This window comes from Ostrinia nubilalis, chromosome 11, assembly GCF_963855985.1.
Source record: "Ostrinia nubilalis chromosome 11, ilOstNubi1.1, whole genome shotgun sequence".
Taxonomy (NCBI): Eukaryota; Metazoa; Arthropoda; class Insecta; order Lepidoptera; family Crambidae; genus Ostrinia; species Ostrinia nubilalis.
The window spans coordinates 894,081-917,366 of NC_087098.1; the positions used below are offsets into that span (position 1 = coordinate 894,081).

A 23,286-nucleotide genomic window follows, 5' to 3' on the forward strand; every position below is an offset into this window, starting at 1 on the left:
ATCAGGCTACCCATTTTTGCAAACTCGCCCCTATTACAACTGCACAACAACCCACAGTGGTTGCGTTGACGTGCCGTCGTCTGTACTATAAAACAATGAACATAGGCCTCCCCTAATGATTTCCACAATGGTCCGTTGGTGGCGGTCTGCATCCAGCGCCTTCCGGCTACCTTTTATGAGGACGTTGGACCACCTTATGGGTGAACTTCATTGGGACACCTTGTGGAAATCATTGGAGGAGGATGTTCAGCAGTGGTCGTCCTATGGCTTAAATTATGATGATGATGAGGATGAATAAAACAAGGAGACTTAAAACATTCTGCTACTCAACCATTGCCATTATTTCTTGTGAATTGAAACTAAACGAACAAATCCTTGCCTTACTATGCATGAGCTGCAAATTGCCCAGCAGACTGTGGAGATATGCTAATGCCAGGTTTCTCATCTTGTGGCAGATGATTTACGAGGTTTAAGACTTCGGGATGCCGCAGTAATCTAAATAATCTGATTCTAGAGCCCGAGTAATTGGGGTAAACTATTTAACTCGTGAGGTTGATGAGCGAAGCCGGGTGTGTAACTCGATGTTAGGTACACCACAATAAGGACTATATTAAAGTGGGAGCGATACAGAAAAGTGACGGGCGATAATGACTTCAAAATGTTTTCAAAAACTATACTTACTTACTGTTTCTAAATTAAATCTTTGACGACAAAATTTCCTAGATATCGGGTCAGTGAAAAAAAATTACGTCTCGGGAAATAAGAGCGCACTTGAGAAGTGAGTTCTTTTATTGTAATTGATCTCTTTTTTCGTCTGGCATCAATGTAATTTAATATTTTATAGTATTTATAATTCCCACTAACAGTAAATTGAATTTCTAACTTTAACTAAACAAATAAGGACCCTAACATGCTCCAGATAATTAAATAAACCCGTCTAATGTTCTGCCCTCACCTGGAGTGCCACGTCTAACGAGCTTGTGTGCCCAATTTCCTGGGACCATTAATTTTTCGTTATCAAGAGGTCATTCCAGGAGTCCAGTATTCCAGCAATTTGCATGTGGAGTGCTGCCCGCGGGCGTGATCTGAATTAAACTCAACTAATACTTGGCCAAAGGACGGGTTCGAAGCCGATAATAAATAAAAGAAATTAAAACGATCTGTCAAACGATTTATAGGCAGCCTTAGCGCTATGTCAAATTAATTTTGGCGGGAGAATTTCGCACTCTTTAATTCGTAGGTAATATTTATTACTTTTCCTCAATGTTAAACAGTTTCAAAATTGAGCTAAGGCCAAGTAAATTATGCAGATTTCATCGCAAAGTTATTCAATCTGAAATACAAATACTGAAATGTGGTTACAACACACTGCGAACTACTTTACGGAAACTTATTCTAAAACAGTGACCCAGAAATATGGTATTGTGTCACACTCATATACTTAGAGTGAAATGTAGCGATGTATATTGGAGTATAAACCTGACTGATGGTATTCCAACTTCAGGATTCAAAGTTCAAAGTTCTTATCCCATCTAGTTTTAGCAGCCGTAATTAGTGAGGCTGACAGTTTCAGATTAACTTGCAGAGAATTAAGGCTTGAAACTTGATGTTATTGGTTCAATCCGCTCAAAGCAAGCCTGCTCAGGCAAGTAATTGTGATTGCCCATTGAGTGGTGTTGGGTTTACTTGACCGTGCTGCTTTAAATAAGTAAAAAGTATATAAGTAGTATATCCGTTAAGCTAGCACCCATAACACAAGCATTAAGTTGCTTACTTTGGGGCTAGCTGGCGCTGTGTGAAATTGTCCAAAGATTTATTATTTATTATTATTATTATAAATATTAATCTAGATGCTTATGATTATTTCATTATGCCCAAACGTAGACACTTTGCTGCCGACACCATCAAAGGAACTGGACACAAAAAGATACAAAGCCACAAGCATTCCATACTAGTTTATAGCCTTCACGACATTAGGTACCGAAGGTTAATATCATTTGTACACACTTTGAACCATTTATCAATCAACCAATAAAACTTGTATTAAATCTCAAACAATTAATTCCTTTGAAGCTAGAGATAAATTGTATAAGACAAAGAAGGCAAAAAACTGTTATTAAAACTGAAAGATATCATCTCAATTTTTCCGCGCAAAGCAATTAACTTCATCCATTTTTCATTTCATTTCATTCCAGCTTCAATGCTCTAATGATACTAGGATCATCTATTTGTATAAGGATACTATAAATTAAACGACTATTTAAATGACAAGAGTGCGTGGATATTATGTGCCTAGCTCGCACTTATTTGTGTGTCATGTAAGCTATAAATTACTGTATTTTATTGAAAAAGAGGCTGACAAAGGTGACTGAGTTTCTTCCGCCACTTCTTCTCAGCACCAGCCCATATGTTGTCCCGAAGTGGTGGTAGGGCAAGCTATATTTGGGACGTGTATAAGTGCCCTAGAAAGGGCCTATGTATTGAATAAACTATTTAAATTTGAATTTGATAAGATATCGTCATCTTTGTATGAGGTTTTACTATTGCTTGTATTACAAAGACCCTACTCCCAAATAGGACGCCATAAGTCAGGGCGTGCATTATTGAGGGCGCTTTATTAGGCATTGTAGGGGCGCCCTAGTCGCCCTCCTGGGGCGCCCCGGATGTATTATTTAATAACCGGGGTCCGTACAGGTGTCAAGGGCCTGTAGGACCTCTTGTTTTTGGGAAGCGTTGAGCGGGGCTATTGATGAAAGGAAAGTAATTGCGACCGTGTGATGTTATGAATGGAATGGTGATTAATTCGTGTAGATATGGTATAATACATAATCATAAATTGTATACTATGTTATCAAGATGTAATCAGGTAAATAATACCTACAGGCTGTCCATACATTATTATTTAAATAACCAATATCGCATGAAAAAGCTGGATTGTGTAGCTACTGTAAAGTTTATAGAACAAACAGCATTTACGTGTGCACAGTAAAACATCAAACTAATGACAAACTGAAACTGATTTTCTACACAAATTAATTAATTTATACTTTTGCACATAATACTGATGTACAGTGGCCGACTAAATGTAATAAATTGAAGCGGTAATATAAACAACGTCTCGCTACGCCCAGTTAGTTTCATGAAAATAGCTCCAACTGAAAACAAGCGACTATTGTATAAACTGAACGTCTCTAAATAAATATTGTAGGAATAGTTATGGCAGACTTGAGGTTGCAGCTATAACACGTGGGCCAACGACAAGAAAGACAATGTATTGTTAACGAGCTCAAAACTCTCTGAGTAATTTGTGAAATGTGGTGCTATAGCTGAATTTGGAACTTGTAGACTTTAGCAGACATCACTTTTTAACGTGATAGTATTTTAAGTTTTTTCTTTAGTTGGACTTGGAACGGATTTTGTTTAAACCTCAATATTACCTGATGCTGATTGATTTTAACTCGACAATTGACTGGCGAGCTACGGTAAAAAGAAAAATAAAAATATTCGGTGCGGTGATCATAAATGACATGCAAAATAATTGCCATAATCTTCCGAGATATCTCAAAAACTTTGCATAAATGGAATTTTAAAAATTGGTACTGCCAGAGCAGAGTCAGATACGAAAATTAATGTCAGTCAAATAAGTAATTTAAAATGGGCACCGTAGTCTTCCTGCATTGTCTTCTCCCCTCCCCCAGGGATCAAAACTCAAAGTTAGAGTCAGACTGCCCGGGCGTCTGTCTAACAAACAAATTACCATCAAAATGCCTAGAACATAACCTCGCAACTTTACATAAATACCTCAATTTATTTTACTTTAACAACATCCAACGAAGCCTAAGGCTCGCGAAGAAATTGAACGAAAATTTGCGATTTTCATTAGCAATTTGATATTGAAAGGTATTGGTTGTTGTTTCGAATATTATTAAAAAGTTGTTTGTTTCTCTTGGCTTTTCATTTCTTCCTTGTTTACCGCGTATAAACATGTTTTGGGATTTTGCAAAAATATTCTAAAAAAGCACCTATTTTTTGTTTTCATTCAAAATGGCGCCCAACGTGTTATTACGAAAAACTTTGTTTTCAGCTCAACAGTGGTCAATAAGATAGATTAGTAATAACTTTCAGTTTCCACATCATATAATATTGACTTACAATCTATTTCCCTGCACTCAGATATTTAGACATTTCTTGATCTTACTAAAAACAAATACAAGCATCCGTGACTCTGTGTTAGTTCTCCGGCAGTCTGTTGGTAGCTCCGGCAGAATTGGCGCCAATTCAGAAGTTCGTTCTCACAATAAACACTGCAGTGATTCACCGCAGGAATATTTTATTTTTAATTGAACCGATTTCAATATTTACAGGACGCCAAATAAAACTTTTCTGTCATCAATTAGTTTCAGTTGAGGCACAGAAACAGTAACTTTAGGCAAGAGTGGCCGTTATGTAACATTATACCTACACTTAAATACATATAAATATGTATATTCAATATTTTTGATTAAAAGTGGCGCCCAACATGTTGTTACTCAAAATGGGTTTTTTTAATTTTTACTCACAATTGTCCATTTACCTACATTATTTGAAACATTCACATTAATGGAAGTGTATGTTTTAATAGAAAATCATTAGTGCTTAATAAATCAATTGTTGATGCCTTGAAGACACTCGGCGGTGAATCCCAACGCCTCAAATTGGCAAACACGTATAAATTATCAATTAACATCGAGTGTGCTCAAGTTTGTGCTTTGCTATCATAGCTCCATTAATGAAACTGGTAGTGTAAATCAGATTTTACATAATAATATGGCTATATCTGTATAAAAATATGATAAAACCTCACGTAAAGACTTTTAACAGTTACTGTTTGACATGTCATGTGAGAATGAGATTACGATGTTATTTGATCATAAATAAAAGTAACCACTTGAAAGATCTCCGTACATAGTACGAGTTTCTTTGCATACATTCCATACCATTAGTCGAAGCGTTTAATTTTAATTGTTTTGCGACGTCTACTGAGCCGATGATGTTTATCAATAACTAATATATTTTACAGACTGAAACTGCACTGAATAAACCACTGGTTGACCAAACAAGCGCTAACAGATATAACAACAAACAAATACCGGAGTCAGGCGCGTACAAACATCAATATGAAACAAGCCGAAAGCCAATATACTGCACACACGGTACTGATGCCATCTTGTATCAATATCTATGGCAAAGGACCAAAGGGGAGAGCCACGATACGTTTCCAAAAATGTTACGGTAAGGTTCAGAATTTTCAAATGAATATTGGCTTGACGTTCATAATATGAATGATGACTGCCACTAATAAGATACTTGACTAGTCACAAATTTTAAAAGCTTTAAGGGTGGATTCGACCAAACAAGAGTAAATATTAATCTCAGAATAAATCGTCAGTTATTCGACATTTGGCATATTTCCCTATAGAAACTGTCACTGTGTCAGGTTATACCAGGAGTTATTACAGGATATAAGTTTGGTTGAATCGGGGCTAAGGATCAGGTCCCAAAGATATACATATAACTTTTAAAATATTTACTGGGTGTCTGACAAGACGAACAATTTTGTTCTTCAGAAATCACTTCAAGATGTCGTTATGACTGCTCATAGAGTCAGACAACAGGATTGTCAATTGTGATCTCAGCTGTTACATCCCACACGATAGATTTGTGAAATGACATCAAAAGACTGATACTAAGTACACGGGGAAAAGATCTTTATTCAACAGAACTTTTCAGCATCGTATAAAAACAGAAGGTCCAAAAACATTGGCGCGGATTGTGTTCTATTAATAATTCATGTTACTCTGTCTTTGGAACCAAATTATAAAGCTTTTTTATTCAATAACCATTACGCATATCATTGAACAGAATTTCCATAAAATATCCTACGAGGCATATTTCGGAATGCTTACGATATTGCGTGTTCCACAAAAACAAAGCCTTACGATTACGATAATCGAGAAGGCATCCACTCGATTGGTTCCACAACCTATCATCTCTGAGCTCACTATGCTGACTTACGCATGTAAAGTATTAAAATAGAAATAGTGATGTGCCTGCACTTATGTAAGGTTCGATATACTATATACTAATGTGAATGCGAAATAAATCAAATAGGGTAGGGACTTAGTAATAACTCATATTGTCTTTGTTTGAAGGTCGCGTCCTCCGTTTCATGAGTAATGTCGCATTGCATGAATCCAGCCCGCACGTTGGGGATTACATTTCGCGGTAGACCTGTGTCAGGGTTGAATGACATATTATAGTAATGTAAAAATAAGAGAAAGTAACGATATGTTTTCAATATTATTAAAATATGAATATGTGAACCGTTCATGTCGGAAATTAATAAGAATTTCAGTTATCTGAAAAAAATATTAATGAACACCAGATCGGTTGACATTATCGTAGCTTGTAATGCCGTGTACTTTGATTTATGTGGCGGTCATGCAAATAGTTAAGCAACTATTTGAAATAAACGTCTTCGGCGAAATAATTTAAGTTTTGCATTGAAGCGGACAACAAAAAAAACTTTAGGCTATAAAACGTTACTGTAAAACGTAAATAAGGTTTTTGAGCGACCTGTTCATTAGCTGTGCTTAGTGCTCTGTCCACTGTTTTACTGTAACTAATAAAGGTACTACTCCGATAAATAAAAAGGGTAGAAATATCCGGTTTTCCTTGAACAACATTACATAATCTCGAGGATACCTTCAATGCAGTCTCTTATAAAAGAAGCAGCGTGAATCACGTACAAAATGAGTATACGTCTTATTAGGACGGCCCCATGTGTTAGCAACATCGGTCCCAGGGCACAGCTGCCCGCCTGTTGCTAATCTCGCACCAGGGCCAAACCGCCGCGGGAATGGCCCAAACGAAATGGAATTTTCTTTTGGGAAATTCGTTTACCCTATTCACTTAACACTTCACTATTCGATTCACATTCAAGCACTTAGCACGTCACTAAATTGAAAAAGATAAAAAAGGAGGTTCCGTATTCAAATTTGAATTCCGATCGCGGCACGGGTGAATTTTCCCGCGCATAGGTCGAAGCGGGCGTTTGGAGCGCGCTTCCCGCTCGTATGCCGCGCCCGCCGCGCCGCCTGGCGGCCGTCTGGGGAAGCGCGGCTAATAAGCTCGTAAAATAACTTTAACAAGACTATCGGGGCAGGCCTGGCTCACTCCGCGCGGTACATCCGATAATTACCTACAGCGAAGCGCCCCGCCGGCGGGTATTATATCAGCCGAGTGTCACGCGCGCGCCCGTCAGGACGCTGGCGTGCGTTGTATTATGATTATAATTCTATGATCGAAGTATTATTTAAAAATGGACATAAAGAGAAAGAAATATTGTTCGGCGTTCGGGTGTTTAAATTCGAAAAGAAATCTACCGGATTTATCTTTTTTTTTCGCTTCCCAAAGATGCTGAAAGGTATGTTGGCCATGTAGGTAATCAATAATTCTTAGGATAGTATAGGAACCTAACCTACTATGACTACTGCTCAGAATGCGTTCGTTCGTTTCAGCCAAATGACGTCCACTGCTGGACAAAGGCCTCTCCCAAGGTTTTCCATAATAAATGCATACTTACTTACATACGTACCTCATCACAAATAAGTAGATTAATTATTTTTTTACTAGACAGCAACCCTAACAGCGTAAGAAGAGTTCAGAGGCACGCGATAGAAAGAGACAAAACTTGTAGGTGAATAAAATTGTAGGTACGTAGTGCTGTGCGAGCTGAATTCCACTGTATCGCGTCGTAGCAAGACTCGCATTTATTTAAATCGTCTTGCGGAGTAATCCTTCTGTACCTGTACTATTACTTATTCTGTGATCGGGGTCCGCGGTAATAAGCGTAAAACAGATACGGAACACTCGATACTTTATATCGCTATATAAATATAGGTTTTATTGATGTCAACTTTCAAAATGTACGACCTGAGTGTGTGCTTTTATTAGACCTGTCAAATACAGAGTGAAAACGGTTGTTTACCCTATTGGAAAACTTTTTAGCATCAAAAAGTCCAAAATCGTTTGACGAATTTCTTTGACTTCAAAGACTTAAGGTAAGTACTAAGTACACAATCGAAGGAATAAGTTTTCAGGCTTACCTAAGCTTATATTTATAGGTGTTGTAAAACTTACTCCCAAGTTTTATCACTTCCATCCATTCCAACATTTCGTAAGGCATGTATGAGATGATTGTATGTGCATACCTGGAACAAAAATAACAATCCGTTAAAGACATGAAATATCTAAAAATTCTCTTTCAATACATGTGCATCTAAATTTTAATTACGACCATTATTAGTAAAGTATTAGTTAGTAACGTAGTATGATAGTTAGTTACCTATAACAGCTTGATACTTTTGTTTACATTTGCAATGGTAGAGTTAAAATTATACTGGTATGCGTGAAAGCGCTTAGTAAATAAAACCTACACTCAACATCAAATAAACCGCACCTTCCGCGACGCGAACTTTAAAGATTTCTTCTGACACAATCATGGTACCCCAACAATATTGGTGTTATTTGAAAGCCCAATAAATATCCTTAAAGGAAAATACATTTAATTTCTAAATAAATGATTAACATTTACCATAAATGTGACTTGAAAATAGACCTCACTTTGGGCTCACCTCTGGGATCAATTAGACCAATTTTTATGGTTATAAAACCAAATAAAGATCTCACGTGTCCTCTTTAACAGATGGATAGCGATTAATCCCAACTTAACAGTTTTATAGTCATAAAAAATGGCTATAGCGTAACTACCTATTTTTTGAAGAAGTGACTCTGGATCCTTGTAAAGACACATTTTTGGGGTAAAAACCTTTCCTTTAATGAAATGAAGTTTAGAACTAGGCTTTCAAATGGTACCAATGTTGGTGGGAAGTGGGGATGCATACGTTTGATAAGTGCTTGTCGCGGGAGGTGCGATTTATTTGATGCCGAGTGTATTTGCAGGAACTTTTTTTAATGATTTGCAGGAACTTTTATTTTTTCAAAAATTGGTTGAGGTTGGCCTACTTTTCAGATTGTCATTTGTTTTACTGTGGTCTTCTATGAAGACAGAAATAATATACGATAAGTAAAACACGTGCAAAGGATACACGGATACACGTCACCGCCGTGCAGTATCGGGGCGATCTCTCGAGGGCCCTCGGGCTGATTGCACGTGGCCAGGCCCTACCTATACCTGCGGACACATGACACTGACAGCTGACAATCTGCCTTTGAGCAAAACTGACACCAAGGTGGGTGACCCTTCAAATAGAAGTCAAATATGAACAGAGTTCCAGTTTTAGCTATTTAATTAATTGTTACAAATCTCAATTTATTAACTGTTCTCATTTTAATTTTTATTCATAATGTGGTGATTCAAGGGTCTGGGAACAAGCCCTTTTTTAAGCTAATCGTTCGTTGGTAGAGCGAATTTGTGAATTTATTAAAAAAAAATGAATAAATTGTTTAGAATGACTGAGTTATCGTTAGCTTGTTCATAGGAATTGAGCATTTTTGTCTGTATTACCACAGAATATTATTATTATTCTGTGGTGTATTACCACAGAGTTTTACTTCGCGAAGGTATTTCAAAAAATGTATGCTCAATGTCAATAACAATATGGTGTAATTTAGCTTGTCTCAAGAGTCAAGCACCATTTTGTTGACAAACGTTAGTGATCGGTACTGCGCCGAAGCTATAGGGCTGACTTCGGTAAAATGATGTGACGTAAGGTGCCAAACTGCAGAAAATGGCGGAGGAAATACATGATTTAGCATGAATTATCATGAATAATATTAACTACTTATTTACCTCTCAGTGTCTTCAGGCAACTTAAAAAAGTACATTCTGTGTTTTTATTATTATTTAGGCAGTTAAATACTGCACAGTATTTAGTACACCATTCTCTTTGTTTTTTTTTCATCATACACAAAAATACGCGTGCGTGAGTCAATGTTCGCTCGTAAGTGAGGCCTTGTCGAAAAGTAATCCTGTAGGGGGCCATCGTGCGTGTTTTGTTTTCGATGTAAACTCGCGGAGATGAACAGGTCTGGTATTACATACAATTAATTTACACTAAATTATGCTCTACCTGTTTCTAAGTTCATTTTGTATTATTTAAATTTTAAATATTTTGCCTGAATAGAAAGATGCTAAACATGATCAAAGTAACGTATTTGCATATCCCGTCGCAATGATCCGACCCAAATAAACGCTTTCCGTCTTGTGAACGAAAAACATAGAATGAAATGATAAAATGTTACTTCGTAGCCTGTTGGAGGATTATTCATTGTGTCATCTCTCCCTTATTGAGAGATTTTGTATTAGGCGACAAAGTTAGATGGACCAATCATCTAATTCTGTAAAGCAATAAATAAAACGTAAAATATATATTTTCACCTTCATCGCAGATTGATTGAAATAAGATAATATGTCACGGCTCTACCTGACTCTCTCGTTCTACAAACACTAGCTATGTAGGTAATGAAAATGGAGCATTCAATTTCGATACGCACGAACTAATTTTAATGTTATTTGATAAAGGTGCAGAGCGAAAAATAACAAAAAGGGAAGTACGCCAGATCCTTCTGTGCCTTTTCCGTTATTTACACCGTTCGGATTCCATGTCAACGTTGTCCCGCCTGAGTGACGGCGCAAAACAAATACATTACATTACATTATATTGTAATACATCGATTTATTACTCGCGTGACAACTGCCGACAGATCTGGTAGAGTCCTTTGGCTGTTAAACGGCCATAGTTATCGATATTTTGCAGTGTTTTGAGACTACGAACTATTTAGACGGAAGCAATAATAAAATACTAAAATTAATGCATGGAATCTCGGTCCAAATGCAATAGTTTCTAGTCACATACACAGTTAAAAATACTATAAATAATTAAAACTACATTCCACCTGTTCTTCATCAATCAATAACATTAAACCATGATTGATACTGACAGATGTCACAGGCACTCGCAATGTCTCGGCGGCACAACAGGTAATGCGACGTGCGACAGACGGCCACATCGCATTTATGTACTACAGGCAACATCAGATTTATGTTGCAAAACCACCCTTAATGCAACTATACAGGGTGTCCCAAAAGGTAGAGCATCACTAGAGCTACCCGAATCACCCTCATGTAGGTTCCGCGATTTTTGATAGTTTTCGAGTTATGATTGTTTTAAATTTCTTTATTATTATATGAATCAGAAGTATTTACATTCATAACACGAATATAAACTATTTATTTATTTATTTGGAATAACAACAGCCGACACATATAATAGACTTAAATCAAATATTTTTCTTAAACTAATTAGGACAAAAAGTATATCCACAGAATTAACTAATTTTGCTTAAACTATCAAGTTAAAAACAGTAAAGATACAGACACCTGACCACAATTCTATGCTGCCCTATGATAATATGTTTGGCATGATCCAGTCTACACACACGTTGATAAATACTGGTATGTAATAATATATTCGTCGCAAAACAAATCAATTTAATTAAAACAAACAACAACCACAATTTTGTAAATAGTTTTTATCAGCAGTAATTTTTAAATTTTAGTTTTTATGTAATTTTAAGTTTATGTAAATATATTATAAAATTATTGTTTATTGAATAAAAAATTAGAACTGAAAAACTAAAAACGTTAATGTTGTAAAAAAAATCATAACTCGCAAACTATCAAAAGTCGCGGTGATTCGGGTAGCCCTAGTGATGCGCTGCCTCTGGGCTTCGGCTTGACACTACTTTTTGGGACACCCTGTATACGAGTAGCTTGATGAGCTGATTTCTGTATTATTACACGCCAGTTATCGATACTTCGCAATACTACTAGCGCACATCACTACGGCGTGTTTACCTGGTTTTTCAGTAAAATACCTACTATGAGAAATAATGTTCTACACACTTTTTTTTTTCGATTTATGTAATCCTGACTCTTGGCAGTGAATTCAGTGAGTCTTCTAGTCGAATAATTTAGACATTTGGGGAGTAAGCTTAATTATCTCTAATCTCATGGATTTGGGGAAAGTTCGTCGAGCCCGTACTTTATGACGCCAATTCTTCAATGTCTGAGGGAGATAACGAGCCGCTACCTGCAAAGACAGACATCACACGTAATAAAGAATAGTACTTACAAATCTTAACTGAAACAGACATGACCACTAACGAAGTAGATAGAGTTCACAAACTTGATCCTGACCGAAGACAAGGATTTCGACGAATCGTTACCCAAACCAATCGTAGGCCCCTCCATATTTGATCCACTACTATACACTATAAGTGCTCAATTAACAGTTAATACCGCGCTTTACTAACTTTACTAGTTGGACAGTTTCGTCGACAGATAAAATTGGAACCTTTTCCTTCAAGAGTTCCGTATTACGTTTGCAAAAACGGAACCCATGTTTAATTGGAACAAAACATCTGTCAATAAAACGCGACAATAAACTCAGTGGGCAGTTGTCGACGACCCATTTTTGTGTCGCACAATGGGTGGCGACTCGATTGTCCGTTGATTAACTTGATCTTCGGCTTCGGAAGCTGCAGCAGCGTCCTCGTGAACCAATTAGCGGAATCGATTTCAGAAATTGACAGCATAATCGTGTTTCATCGATGGAACGAGGTGGTGACATCACATCACTAATGCTGCTTGTAATGTATGCTTCGTTTTAGGAGCGCCCCTTTGTGATACTACTCTGAATTTTAGGATCAATTCATTGATATGAGTCTTCAGTGGATTTCTTTCAGATGTTTTAATGGAAGAAATTTCTTTTGTTGATCCAATTTCTGCAGAGATGAATGAATACAAGATAGTATTAACATCAAAGATAAACATCTTTAATTATTAGTTTCACGAGTCATTCAAAATCAAAATAAAATCAAAATCAAAATCAAAAATATTTATTCAGTTTAGACCACAAGTGGCACTTATTAGTATATTCATTTTATCAAAGTGGGCGACGGAGGAGCGTGTACTCCTCTACGCATCGTTACACTTTAAGATTAAGATTTATAATTATAGAAAAAACTTTGATGAAAATGCTTTCATCGGTTACAGTTTCTATTCTGAACAAACTTCTTTTAGGTTATTTATACACAAGTGTTAAACATAAGGTAAGTTGCACCACCTTAACTTTAACCGTAGCTATAAACATTTTTTTTATTATTTTTTTCCACAACGAGGAAGCTCTTGGCCTGTATCTCACCTGATGGTAAGTGACGATCAGGCCGAAGGTGGAAGCGAGCTTCACCCGGAATCCTCAACCACGGAGAAACATAACTGGTGATGTTACAAATTTTGAATTTTAATAGTATTTTGAACTTATTGGTAGACGTAATCCATGAGCTTTACGCCCGTATTCACAAACATTACTAGAAGGTCTCACAGTGCGCGTGGACGCACAGGGTCACACACGAACTAATCACGGAGCTCTATTCAACGCTGTGTGTTTGATTTGCTGCTTCACTTAAGCAAGCATCGTTTGTGAATACGAGCGTTAGATACTGACGATAGCACATCAGACTATACATTTTTCTTGCAAAATAGCTCCTATTATAATAGCATAAGATGCCACAGTATTTAGCTTGGTACGCTATCTTTACTGCATTGTTGCGATAGTTATCAAACATAAACTATAGTTTTACGGCTTGTATTTATTAAGGTGATAACCTAACCAATGGTCGCGTGATGATAATTGATTTGCAAGTGATCGATACCTGCCGGGTGCCGTGACTGGCGCACATTTGATATTGGGTCAGAGTCACAGGTTCGATGCCGCCCTGAAACATTGCTAGAATATTGCTATGATATTAATCTAAGTACCTATAAATACGTCGTGGTGTTTATGACATCTGGCGTGGGTATTAAATGTCAAGGCTTTAGGTAAGCTTTTTCCAAATACTTAATAGGTAGGTTGTTGTACAAAACAGGCTATTTTACCGTAATTGAAATATCTGGTAATAACGTAAGTGCGCCTATTAACGACCCCCCAAAATTTGTATCCTATTACCGCCCTATTTTTCTTTCTTTCATAAAAGACATAATAACAGGTTCCAGAAAACACGTTACCTAAAAAATATCTAGATATGTTTATTGACTATCAAAACGATTAAAGTTTGTATTCGTAAATAACCAGTAAACGGAGTTATTTGACATTAAATGGGACGCGCCCGCAACGGACGCACTTTTCATACTGACGCGCTCCCAGCTACTTAAGGTGCACCTTGTTATTAATTAGCGATTTTAACACATTCAAAATTAGTATACCAACATGTTTTTGCATAACAATATTAATTCGTACTTTAGTTTCCTTAATAAACCCTCAATATAGCCCTCTCGCTGTATTTTTGTGGCTTAAATATAATTTTAAATAAGGGCGGTAATAGAAACACTTTTCATAATTTTGTTCCTAATAACGACCCATGGCGTTGTTAGAATTTTGATAAAGTTTTTTGTTTTAGTATTTATATCTTTAATTACGCATTTAACATCCATTTTGTTGTCTTGATCGATTCATAAGAATATTTCACATAATTAAATCAATTAACGCCATACGTTAATTGTCATAGTTTTGGCATAAAACTGCAATGAACATTAAGGAATATCTCTAATAATGTACGACAATAGATTTTATAAAAACCTGTTAAATTCTAATTAGTACCTATTTGATATAAAATAAACCTAATAAAAATGATACTTCACTGATTACGTCTTCTTTAAAGTAGATATTTTAGCTGGTTACTGTTTTTTTTTTACGGTCGCTAATAGAATAAAGTAATATTCATACTTAATTCTATTACCGCCTCATAACTATAACGCCACCTACGAAGACTTATAAGCCTGTATTTTGTATATAACTAACATTTATGACATGACACCAAACCAATCATGCATTATCACAACTACTATGTAACTTTTTCAGATCTTTTGAATAATAAAAAAAATAATTATACAGACAGTTTCCAATTGTCCATAGTTTAAATTAAAATACACAATTACACACAATTAAAATCAAAAAACATAGGTCAAAAACTAATTTAAAATTATAGTCAAATTAAAAATAACAATAAAATATTAAATGAAAATTAATTTTTATTAAAACTCAAATATAGTTTAAATAATGAAACTACCTTCATTCACTACTCACTAGAATACCGGGTTCCGCGTAATCAAGTATAATAGAGGAATTTATTATTCTACTATTTTTGCTTGATTATTATTTTATTTATTTTCGAGAAGCGTGCCTTTTCTCTTTTAATAATAAAAAAATAATGACTTAAAAAAAAAAAACAAATAACTAAAACTAAAAGCAAAACAAATTTAACTTGAAAAAATCAAGTGGTATAGTAGGAATCGAACCCGTGCCTCTTGGAATATACCCAATTGAAGAGCAATATTCTTAGCGGTCGGTAATAGAAACAGAAAAAACGTTAATAGAAACATACCTCGTCTATAGGTCGGTAATAGAAACAACTGCTTTTTCAGATTAAATTGCTATTTATTAATTATTGTGTGATTGAATACTCATTGTTACTACTTGAATTCAAAGATTACTTCATCATTGTTATAAATAAATTAAAATGTCTTTTCTATCACCACGTCTTATATCTAATTTTCTAACGTTTATCCGAAGTCAGCTTAAACTGGCGGTAATAGGCGCATTTACGTTAGTTACCTATTATTTATTATTTATTTTACCAACAAAGCAAATACAATTTAAGAAAACGATTCTCTACAGTGTGTCTACATTAGGTAGATGATACTAATTGTTAAATAAATATTTTTTTAATTATTAACTAATAAGTTGTCACTGACTCAGGCTATTCTATGCGTAGGTATGCATTATAATTTTTACAGAATATAAGATTGCAAATGTGCGTGATTTTAAAGCTGCTATTTCTTTACAGATTCTGATGACGTCATACTTTAATCAAATGTCTATTTTCCGAATCCTTACAAGCCCGAAGCCAGTCCCGTGCTGATTGCACTCGGCGCGTCTTGAAAAAATACGACGTTACTTATTTATTATTTTATTCGACTGAAGGAAGGTGTTTTTTCGGGAAAATTTACGTAAATCTTGCACTGTAATTTACCCCTTCCAACCCCGCTAATCGAAACAATAGATAATTAATCATTACGCGGCCATAATATGCGACCGCTTGGGGATTGATGGACTAAAGCGGTAAAGAAATCAGGCTTGACAGCCACCTGATGGTAATCACAACCACAAATTCGTTGCCACTTTTTAAAAACAATATTCTTACGCTTTTATTCTTAAATACCTCTATTGTACCTATTGGATAGAGAACGCCGATGGTGGCTGGTTTGCGACACTTTCAGAAGAAAGTAGAAGTAAATTTCTAAATATTAGTAGTCAAACTGTGTACTAGTTACTTTGTAATGACAAAACTTTTAGCAAACACTTGAAACTTCATAGTCCAGTCAATAAAGCATTATAGATGGATAACCGTGGAACACAATTTTTGACTTCGGGACTTTATTTAGACTTGTCAGGAGGTGAACATAGCAAAAGTCCCCGCCCTTAGCCCTTGAGCCGGCGGGGAGAGGGGGGTTTAAAGGTACCACTTTTCGGTTTTTCGCTTAATCCTCGGAAACTATGCGTCCTAGTGGCATGGCTACTATGAACCAAAAAAAGCTTATTCAATTTGCTACAGGTGAGATAGTCAAGTTTTTATATATCTTGTATCATTTTACAGATCACAGCAGCACACTAATAGACTTAATCTGTACGGATCTGCGGGCACACCGGGTTGTTGTAAGACACTCCCCTGACCTGGGTAGTCACGCATTACTTCTGGCCGAGTTCAAAATCAAAAAGGAGAAAGCGAGGCCCCTCTGGGTCACCTATAGGCCTTACAAGGATATTGTGTTGGAGCACCTTGAGCGGGACCTCAGTTTGATTGATTGGAGCAACCTCTTCCGTCTAAGTAATGTAAGTGAGCTTGTAACATCTTTTACCGGTTGTATCATTGGAATGATGGATCTCCATGCCCCTGTGAGGTCGCGCAAATTTAGGCACCCACCACATCCATGGATAACAGACACGATCAAAAAGATGATTCGTGTTAGGGATGCTTATAGCAAGCGATATAGGGTGCTGAAAACTGCTAGCCTCAGGGACAGTTACAAAACAATGAGACATCTGGTCCTGGGGGCGATTGAACGCGTGAAGTCTTGTTTCTTCAATGACCATGTCAACAGTAACCTGGGTAACCCAAAAAAACTTTGGAGGAACTTGAAACGCACAGTACTGCCGGATAATGGGAACCTACCTGATATACCCTCTATGTTTAACAATCCTGATCTTATTAATGCACATTTTCAAAAAGTGCCAGGTGAGGATAAAGTATCCATTTCTCAACTGACCTACTTTGAGTTTCATAGGCATAACAATGCAGCTACTTTTACTCTGCACACAGTCAGTGAGGAGATGGTTCTTAAGACCATCAGAGGAATGAAGTCGAATGCCCGGGGGCATGATGGCCTATCTTTGGACATGCTCCGGCTAACCTTACCCTACTCCCTTAAAGCCATAACTGCGATGGTCAACCAGTCTATACTAGATAGCACATTCCCTGAGAGTTGGAAAATATCGATTGTGAGACCTATTCCTAAAACAAGCCACCCTAACTCAGAAGAGGAACTACGGCCTATTAGCATCCTGCCATGTCTTTCTAAAATCCTTGAGAGGATAGTGTGCGACCAAGTCACTCGATACCTTGAGGATTGTGATATTCTTCCACACTGTCAATCTGGGTTTCGGAAGGGTTATGGAACGGCCACTGCACTGGCAGACGTGGTTGACAACATACTGGCTGGACAGGATCGTGGCATGGTAACAATTGTGACATTGCTTGATTTCTCTCGGGCATTCGACTCAATCAATACATCTCTTCTCTCATCCAAACTAAAATACTATGGTTTTGATAGCAGATCCGTTAAGTGGTTTCATAGTTATTTGACTCAGCGTAGTCAATATGTTGAGCTGAAACAGACGGATGGCACTCTGTTGCGTTCACAGCTGAGTACAGTCTCTCGTGGTGTGCCCCAAGGTTCGATTTTGGGCCCAATTCTGTACATTTTGTACAGTGCTGACATTGTAAACAGCATAAAGAATTGTCAATATCACTTATATGCTGATGACTTGCAACTGTATCTACCGTTTGCCCCGGCCGACCAAGTGATTGCTGTCAATAAAATTAACCAAGACCTAAATAACATAAATACATGGTGCTTACTGAATTGTCTTACTCTTAATCCTAATAAATCACAATTTATTGTAATGGGTACCCCCAAGAACATAGCCAGATTTAATGATAATACTTTAAATATTGTAGGTCAGCCTATTGTTAGGGTTGATAAAGTTAAAAATCTGGGATTGGCCATGGATTGCCATTTGAAATTTGAAAATCACATCATTGATTGTGCTAGAAGTAGTTTTTACCGTTTGAAACTTCTATACAAACTAAGACCATATTTAAGTGAGAAGATTCGAATTGCTCTTTGCGAATCACTGGTTCTCAGCAAGTTTAACTATTGCGATACTGTTTATGGTCCATGTATTTTCACAAAATCAGCTAAACTTATCCAAAGAGTGCAAAATGCCTGCGCTCGGTTTTGTTTCACAATTCCACCTCGTACACATGTTACGCCATTCCTCAATGCTGCAGCCATGTTAAAGATGGATGCGCGTAGGAAGCTTCATCTTGCTACTATGATGTTTGGTGTTCTGAGTAAAGCCAAGCCAAAGTACCTTTTCTTGAAGCTGGAGTGGGCACGTGAGCTCAGCCGATATCCCAGAAGAGAATGCACCCATGTCTTTAACACCCCTAAACATCGTACTGCAGCTTTTAGAGGCTCCTTCAGGTTTGCTGCTTCTAAATGTTGGAATGACCTGCCACTGCCTCTGCGTGCCCTACAAGTAAAAAACACTTTTAAAAAAATACTTAAAAACCACCTCATTATTTCACAACAGGTCAAGGAAAAAATCCTACCTTAAATGTATGCACGACACGCCTGGGAGCAGGTCCACTTCCAGCTCCAGCTTCACCTGACTTTCTCCAGCACCTTGTGTGCAGTCCTCATCCACTTGGCTCCGTTTAGTTTCTTGACATGGGTTTATTTTATTTATTTATTTTTTGCTGTTGGTACTCAGTGTATTCTTCTGTCCTGGAATTGTAAATTTATGTTTTATCGTTGCTCAGTGTTAAATGTTAATGATATTGATAGTAATTTTTTACTAATTTCTTACCAATTTTCTTTAATTTATTTGTATAATAGTATTGCATTGCATTATTGTATGTTAGTAATCCGTAGTTGTTGCATAAAATTGGTTACAATGCTGGATGTTATTCACCTTCCCTTTCGTGTGATTGTAGTGCTGCGGATTGCTCTTAATTTGGTTTTATTATTTGGCACTGCTTTCTTGAAATATCCTTTAAATGTACCACATTTCATCAATTTACGTGGCAATTATTCTCACATCTCGTGCACATGTCGGTCGTTGACAGTAAGTGACAGTTCTTTCTTTTTTTTAATCTCTTTTTTTTTTTTTCTTTCCTCAATCACTTTTCTACCATTGATTTTAAATAACTTGAGGCCTTATGGTTATGGCCACATATCAATGGCAATAGATAAGTAAAGAATGGTGTTTTTTGATAATTTATTTGTATTTTTAATCTAATTTATTTTATTTTAATTTTTTTTAAATGTGTTTTAATTATGTAATTAATAATTAAAATCTAAATTTATTGTAATTTATTATAATTTTAATTTATTATTATTGTAATTTATAATTAATGTGAAATGAATTTATTTTTATTAATTATTTTTTATGGTGCTTTCTTGTTTCTTTCTTTTTGTTTGTTTTCTCTTTTTCTTTTGCGCCCCCCTGCTGCGTTCTCCCTGCTGCCGGACTTGTGGACTCCTTTCTCCTCTTGCATCTCTTTCAGCAGGGGTACGCCGTGACAACAGAGGGCCCCCGCTGAAAATCAGTTTCAAGACAAGCCCTGGCGGTCTTGATGTACGCTGAGCGGGTGCCTTTTTGTCAGAGGGGCACAAGCAGTTAATTGTCCACTTGTTTATTTCTCTCTGTTTTAATCTATGTCTTACCTGCTTGTATACCTTTCTTGCAAATAAAAAGTTTTCTATTCTATTCTATTCTATATATAAAAACTTGACTGTCTCACCTGTAGCAAATTGAATAAGCTTTTTTTGGTTCATAGTAGCCATGCCACTAGGACGCATAGTTTCCGAGGATTAAGCGAAAAACCGAAAAGTGGTACCTTTAAACCCCCCTCTTCCCGCCGGCTCAAGGGCTAAGGGCGGGGACTTTTGCTATGTTCACCTCCTAACTAGTCTAAATAAAGTCCCGAGGTCAGAAATTGTGTTCCAGGGATTTCTCTCTACACCGTCGTTAAAGCATTCATTGACTGGACTATCAGGTCAGGTGGCATTCAGTGCTTTAGCAAGTTACGATTGACTTAAGTTACTAAGTGCTTACCATGTAAGGGTGGACTACATTGAATGGAGTAGGTAGGAAATAATGGAATGGATGTGCTAGGAATTATTCAGGGAATAAAAATCTCTTTGGATGGACGCAAAAAAGCAATTCGCTTAGATTAGGGCGCTTTTCGTGTCGGTTGTTGAAAGCGCCCTTAGGCTAGGTACACACAGCATCAGGAAGAGGCCAACATAACCCACTAGCTGCCCTCATGACTGGTGGGTATGCAATTTTATGTATTTTCTCGGCGAAAAAATCTACACAAGCATCGTTCAGGGCGTTATAATGGGCCGTGGAAACTATGATAAAATATTTAGATAGTAAAAAAAGATATTGTACTGTTTTGTTGCGTAAGGTATAGATACTCGTAACTAGCTTTTGCCCGCGGCTTTACCCGCGTGAAATTTAGTTTGTCACAGATCGTCATAAATTATAGCCTATATGTTATTCTGGGTTAGGTATACACAATGATATTGTATCGTTTTATCAAAATCCTAGACTGCATCCCACTTAACATCAGGTGCGATTGTGGTCAAATACCTACCTTGTCATGCAAAAAAAAAACCGTTCAGTAGTTTTTGAGTGAAAGAGTAACAAACATCCAGACATCCAAACTTTCGCATTTATATTAGTAGATAATTACTTATGTTCATTAACAACTTGTATTACAGCTCAGTTGCAGTTGTGAGATGCAGTTCAGCTCTGCATCTCTTCCAAGATATCAGATACATCAATATTCTCGGAAACTATTATACTGACTGCCTTCCACAGGATACTCTGACCTGTATAGTACAACTAGCTCGTTGTGCGAGGTTAATTGACCGCCATAGCAACGAGTGCGGCGCAGGCGCAATGTGAGAGCACAAATTATTATGTCATCCTTCTTTCTGAATAATGATGATGGCGCAAAGACTGGGACTACCTTTCGTTTAGCCTAGAGGTTTCGAGTTTTATTCGTAGTCGGGTCAGTTAAAAAGGTGCGTGCAGAGATATAGACGACCAGGCAGTTGTTACCTCGCAAACTGTGTTTTTGGTGAAAATCTGTTGATGAAACTGTCTACCTCGAAAAAAAAAATGCGCGACACTAGCCCACAAACGATGCTTGCTTAAGTGAAGCAGCAAATAGAACGCACAGCGTTGAATAGAGCTCTGTGATTGGTTCGTGTGTCACCCTGTGCGTCCACGCGCACTGTGAGACCTTATAGTAATGTTTGTGAATACGAGCGTATTTCACACGCACATTTGTACATCGCGTAGGTACAAATAAAGTTGGAAAGGCTTGAATACTTTAGAAAATAATTTTATTTTCATAAATATTCATACTCAAAGTTCGAAAAGAAAGCATGATTTATTACACCTCGGTGCAGTACACCATCTGCTTATGCAAACTGTCTCGAACGCACTATGGTTCTCATCGCAAAATTAAATAAGCTGTAAGTTAGTCCAGCTAGTGTGCTAGCATAATTTATGGCTTGAAGTGCAGTACTGCAAAAAGAACTTTAAGATTGTAAACTCCAGAGTCCACTTTGGCGTTTGAACAATTGGCCATGCAAAACAATGCGCCCACAAAGTTAATAGCCGTTCCGTGTACCTGCGTCGACAGGACGGTTTACACGGCGCGATCTAACATCAAGCAGGGTTGCCATCTTAAAATTTGATACTTCCTGACCAGGGGTGTACAGACAGCAAGTATCAAGCTAAAGTTTGGTACTTATGTTACGTAATAATAATAGTGTTATCTGTCAAATAAGCTATCGTAAGGCGAGCGACATCTGCCCACAAAGAACTAGAGCCCCACTAAGAAAAAGATCTGTCAAAATGTCTATTTGAAAATGAAATCTGTGGTTTCATAATTTACATTGTATGAGTATCAACATTATACTCTTAAAAATAATTTGGACAAGAGAGAAATAGAAATAATTTATTGACACGACAATAAAGGGCTTGAAATCTTGTTTTCTGTACCTAACGTGTAAATAAGTAAGTAGATAATAATTAGTCTTGGCTGTGAAGCATTCCGTACCTATGTCTATTACATTATTACATTAGATATTAAGTTTCCTAAAAAGGTACAAAAAATATCTGAGAAAGGTCCGAACATGTCCAGATAAACTCAGATGGATGGTAACCCTTGACACGAGTAACGTGTAAATTACTGGAGGCGGAAACGACGCCGTTTTGGACTCGCTTTTGGATGGTATAATAAAAGGTGGGGGCCAATTTCGCTGTATTTAGCTGTTTATTTTTCACGCAGCATTTTAATGAAGGTAAAAAGTAAAAAACATCAACTTACGAGTAGATGATGTGCTAATTATACTTGAAGCACAGAAAACAGTCGCATTAAAGCTAAACGTTGAGGAATCGTATGTTGTGCATTACTATTGTGGTGGTGAATGTACACAATATTGCATAACATAGGTTTATACCTGTCTTTATATTTTTAGAGTAGAGAATTACTACGTAATTATAAATAGAATTATGTATTTATAACAATTTTCCGACAAAGCAAATAGCCGTTCCATGTACTTGCGTCAAGGTCGGTTCACACAGCGCGATTTGTAAGTACACGGAAGCAAGTAAATTTTCTACAAGCTTGCTGTAAAAGTTTCCTTTATCGTTGTTGGTTCCTGTTCTATACATTGCCTGAATGCAAGTAGAAAGTAAAACAGATTCCTTGAGTTATGTGAAATTGAGAAGGACA

The 23,286-nt window shown here is 36.8% G+C and overlaps 1 protein-coding gene and 1 long non-coding RNA gene across 2 annotated transcripts in view; both read right to left on the reverse strand.

Moving 5' to 3' along the window:
* The window catches only part of LOC135075959 (liprin-alpha-3), a 171,627-nt gene that overhangs the window by 70,252 nt on the left and 78,089 nt on the right, over positions 1-23,286 (reverse strand). The window lies entirely within an intron of this gene.
* On the reverse strand, positions 17,350-20,242 carry LOC135076071 (uncharacterized). The gene is made up of 3 exons (XR_010258172.1): positions 19,335-20,242; positions 19,078-19,252; positions 17,350-18,998 (listed from the first exon to the last, which is right to left on the reverse strand). It is a non-coding gene; the product is annotated as an uncharacterized LOC135076071 (long non-coding RNA).